At 42.6% G+C, this 5,107-nt stretch overlaps 1 non-coding gene across 1 annotated transcript; it reads right to left on the bottom strand.

Annotated features, from left to right (window-relative positions):
• Positions 1-741: 741 nt before the first annotated feature.
• Positions 742-867, bottom strand: LOC116809908 (small nucleolar RNA SNORA25). The gene has a single exon (XR_004370072.1). It is a non-coding gene; the product is annotated as a small nucleolar RNA SNORA25 (small nucleolar RNA).
• Between the last annotated feature and the right edge of the window lie 4,240 nt (positions 868-5,107).

A 5,107-nucleotide genomic window follows, 5' to 3' on the forward strand; every position in this document is an offset into this window, starting at 1 on the left:
CCTAGCTGCTTGGGAGGCTGAGATAGAAGGACTGCTTGAGCCCAGGAGGTTGAAGCTGCAGTGAGCCATGATCATGCCACTTCATTTCAGCCTGGGCAACAGAGTGAGACCCTGTCTCGGAAAAAAAAAAAAAAAAGGTCAGGAGCCAAAATTTGAGGAAGATCAGGAGCCAAAAATTGCAGCCAATCTTTCGAAGCTAGAAAAGGCAAATAAATGAAGAAATGACAGGTGTGCTAAAATCTCAGAATTTACCACTATGGAATTCATCCATGTATTTCAAAACCACTTATACCCCAAAAGTTATTAAAATAAAAAAATATATATTTTTAAAGCTAGTAAAGGCAAAGAAACAGATTCTCCCCTAGAGACTTCAGAAGGAATCAGCCCTGCCAACACCTTTACTTCAATCCAGTAAAGCTGATTCCAGACTTCTGGTCTCCAGAACTGTAAGGAATAAATTTGTGTTGTTTTAAGCCACCAAATTATGTGCTAATTTATTACAGCAGCAATAGGAAGATGATACAGCCCCATGCACTAAGTCAAATGGAGGACAACTCCTAGCTCCTAGTCTTCCTCTTACTTTTCACCAGCAACCTCTTAGCTCTTTAAATACCACTAGACTTTTTATTAGATCTTCGGCTGATTCTTCTCAGACTCCTTTGCTTACTCCTCCCTTTCTACCAAAATAGTAAATGTTAGAGTTTCTTGAGACTCAGTCTATTTTTTTTTTCTTTTTCCAAGTCTTATATCTCCTCAGGAAAACAGCACTACTGAGTGCTTTGGCAACCTATAGAGAACTTCAATCTTTGGTCACAGCATTAAGAGCTCTTGGTTTCATAGTCCCATGAGCCCTCTTTAAAATGGCCTAAAGACTCCAACTAAAACCACACCATTTTGCACTCTCTAAGCAATCATATCTACTCTGAAATCTCTTGAAAGCCATATCCCAAGCCCATCTGCTTGGTTACAAGTATATACACCTGCTTACTTTAGTTCTCTACTCAATTATCACACAGACATCTCAAATTTCACGTATCTACAACTGAACACATTCCTTTCCTTCAAGCTTGTTTTATTTCCAGTATTAACAATCTCAATAAAAGGTACCACCAGGTTTTCTAATCGAAAACTGGGATTTATTAAATATGTCCCCTTTCCTCCCCTACCATATACAATCAATCACCAAGTCTGATCAAGTCTGCCACCTAAATGCCTATTATGGCCAATATCAGTGAAACTAATCTAGTTCAAATCACAATCTCAGATATGACTAAATGAATGCAGTGGTCTTATGACATACCCACCCCCAACAGTGCACAATGTAGCAACACTAATTCAATTATGTTCAACCCCCCACATACACAGCCATTCCCCCACATAATAGGCACAGTGATATTTAAACACACACACAGTCACACACACAAATCCTGTATTACCACGGACTTGCTTAACACTCTTGCTCTTTGGAAATAATGTGATTCAGGAAATGTTTCCTTTAGACTTTGGTCCCTGCCTCATTCTTTTGTTTCATTTCTCACTATTCTATGCATTTCTCTTAAATCACCTTCATGGTCCCCTTCTTTTAGATCATTGTACTTTTCATTTTCTTTTTTCACAATTCAAGATCATGGAACTCTGAAAGTCTCTTTTGTGTAGAATTCTTTCCCCACCATCCCCTTGTTTTGCCCGTCTTATTACCTAACTAGGTCCTATTCATGCTTCGTTCTCCTCTAAAATGTCAGGGACGCATTCTCTGATATCCTCTCCAAAACTAGTTTAGAGTTTCCTGCTATGTGCTTCCATATTAAACTACACTTTGACTTCAAAATGCATATTGTATTTAAATATACTTAAGAAACATTGTCTTCTCCCAGTAGATATTTTTTCCTTTTTAAGCAGCTTTATAAAAGTATAAATGAGGTACAATAAATTGCCATATTAAAAGTATAAAATTTCTTAAGTTTTCACATATATGGATACAGCCATGAAACCATCATAACAACAAAGATAGTGAACACATTCATAACCCCAAAGTTTCCTCTTGCCCCTTTGTTATAACAAAGTCATACCGTATTTGTCTTGTTCCTAATGTTCCTGGCACACAGTGGCACTCAAAATATATTTGATAAATGAATTAAATAGCAAAATTGTTCATCAAAGGATTATAAGCACCAAAAGCAATGTGTCTTTGTTTTTGCAGCTTTTGTAAAATAATGCAAACCTATGCATCACTGAAGATTATGCTTTATGAGAACGATAAATTTTATTTTAATAAATTCAAGCAGAAAAAATCAGAGATTAAACGGATTTCTAAAATATGACTCTGAACACATATATTTAAGTAGATTTATTTATGTGTAGCTAGAAATGATAGTGGACACTGACACAAAAACTAGCAATGGAGAAATTGTAGGTGATTTTAATTTTCTTCTTTGTGCTTCTCTGAAACTTTTAAAGACCATGTGTCATAATATGTTGAATGGGACCTTTCTTGCATTTTAAAATTTTGGCTAAAGCCCCATGCTGTGGACAACAAGTAGTAACTATTTCCACATTCTAATCAAAACAGCCAAAAAGCTGTCAAAGTCCCCTCTCTTGAGTTTGCTAAGAGGTAGCCAAATTGGTCTTTCTGCTGTCATACTCAACATTCTATCCAGTGTACAAAAGCTGACATCCTAATTCTGTTGAAGGGGAAAGTTGGCAGAAAGTGAGCCATTCTAGTTTGTTTTCCACCCCATCCCGTATCTGAAAGAAAGGCAAAGGATGCCATTCCTTTAAGTGATTATTATACTCCAAAAAGAACTACTTCTAGAGATTAAGGATGGCATAAGAACTGGCATTATTAACTCTGGCTGGATGCTTGCTGAGCTGCATTCGTGCACAGGCTCACACATATTGCCAACTGAGTGGAGTATGGTAAGAAAAGTCTTAGGAACTTCAGCCTGTATCCTTTGGAATTTTAGAGTTACTGTCTTGCAATTTTTTTTGAGGCAGAAGTTTGACCACAGGAAGGGCAGCAAGAGTCAGCCCACCTTCAGAAAAGATACACTAGTTTCCTATGTGGGAAGTGGATACTACTAAGGGAGGAGACCACCCCTCACATTGTCTTATGCCCAATTTCTGCATCCAAAGAGAGAAAAAGTAAAAACTAAAAGGCAAAAATGAAATCCACAGGCAGACAGCCTAGCGCCGCACCCTGGGCCTGATAGTTAAAGATTGACCCCTGACCTAATCGGTTATGTTATCTATAGATTACAGACATTGTATAGAAATGGACTGTGAAAATCCCTATCCTGTTTTGTTCCAATCTAATTACCGGTGCATGCAGCCCCCAGTCACGTAAACCCCGCTTGCTCAATCATGACCTTCTCACACTCTCGGCTCTTGAGACAGGAGTCTTGCCAATACCCCCGGCCGAATAAACCCCTTCCTTCTTTAACTCGGTGTCTGAGGAGTTTTGTCTGTGGCTTGTCCTGCTACACAACAAAAAGTGGCAAGCTCAAGCATCTGCATGTGGCTTTCTTGGACTAAAAGGGCTTTCTGCCATGGCAGGGGAACACTAGCAGTAATGAGTGGTGAGATGAACGAGTGGTGAGATGTGGGCAAGAGCTGAGTTGCTAACTAGAGAGTGATGCAATACAGTTGTTCAATGGGGACCCAAAAGAGCCCACCTGTGCTCCATGGACAATTCAGCATTTAGCATGCGAACCCCTCACAGGGTATTGAGGACTAAAAGAGAACAAAATGAGCATCAATTAAACCTGTTTTTTTCCTTTTTACACAATTCCGCACATGACCCCTTCTCCTGCCTTGAACTCGGAAGACTCAGAAGATGATAAATTGAGGATGACTAGGTGGAGATATAGAACACAGTGAGGTAGGCAGTACGGTTCCTTTCTATGGACGGGGCTTAAGGTCCACAGGCCTGGCAGTTCTCCGGTGTCTTTCGATCCCACATGTTCCGCTGTTGAACTCCTCAGGTGGATGGGAGGCAGGACTAGATTGCAGCTGCAAACAGAGCAGCTGTGAAAGTTCGCATTGTGAATTGTAGCTCCAGACTGACTGCAAGAACAAACCAGCAATCCCGAGAGGACCCACAGACCCTCTAAAGGAAGCGGACTGCTCCTGTAGGACCCAGGAGACACCCCAAATACCGTGAGTGCCCCAACTGTAGAAGTGGGAAAGGAAGACCCTCCTCCCCCAAACACACACCTCCACTGGAGAAGTTGAAAGTCTGTTTGTGGGAGAAGTTTCTGACTTTACCTGGAGCTGAGTCAATTTAGAGAGCCAAGTGAAATACAGGGGTAAAGGAAATAGCAGAAAGGCCCTGGGAGCTCACTGTGCCCCCGAGTAGGCCATTCCCGCCTGGCATCCCAGGGATCCAGTGGGAGGGTGACCAGAGGATCAGGGGGTAAGACTCCACAGGGAGAAGGAAATCTCTAGCTGAACTTTGTAACAATTTGAAGAGGGTGAGAAGCCTTCTGGCCAGAACTCCTGGGACGGTGAAAATCCAGTGTGCGGACTCCACAGGTTGGGGAAGAACCAAGCCTTTTTCCTTCACAGCTGGGAGGCGGGTAGCCCAGGGCAAATTTTCAAGCCCGACATGCCTTCCACCTGGAAACAGACTGGGGGTTGTTGGGGTGTGCATGATGGGGGTGAGACTGGCCCTTCAGTTTGCGTGGGAGCTGCGTGAGGCCTGTGACTGCTGGCTTTCCCCCACTTCCCTGACAACCTGCATGACTCAGCAGAGGCAGCCACAATCCTCCTAGGTATACAACTCCAGTGACCTGGGAATCTCACCCCCATCCCCCACAGCAGCTGCAGCAAGACCCACCCAAGGAGAGTCTGAGCTCAGACATGCATAGCCCTGCCCCTACCTGATGGTTCTTCCCTACCCATCCCAGTAGCTGAAGACAAAAGGCATATAATCTTGGGAGTTCTAGGGCCCAACCCACCAGCAGTCCCTCTCCACACTACTACAGCTGATGCTTTCTGGAAGCATCACCTCCTGGCAGGAGGCCAACCGGCACTAAAATAGACCATTAAGCCACCAAAGCTGAAGACCCCCATGGAGTTCATTGCATTCCCCTCAGCCATCTTCACTGGA

The sequence above is a fragment of the Hylobates moloch genome, unplaced genomic scaffold, assembly GCF_009828535.3.
Source record: "Hylobates moloch isolate HMO894 unplaced genomic scaffold, HMol_V3 SCAFFOLD_1, whole genome shotgun sequence".
Classification (NCBI taxonomy): Eukaryota; Metazoa; Chordata; class Mammalia; order Primates; family Hylobatidae; genus Hylobates; species Hylobates moloch.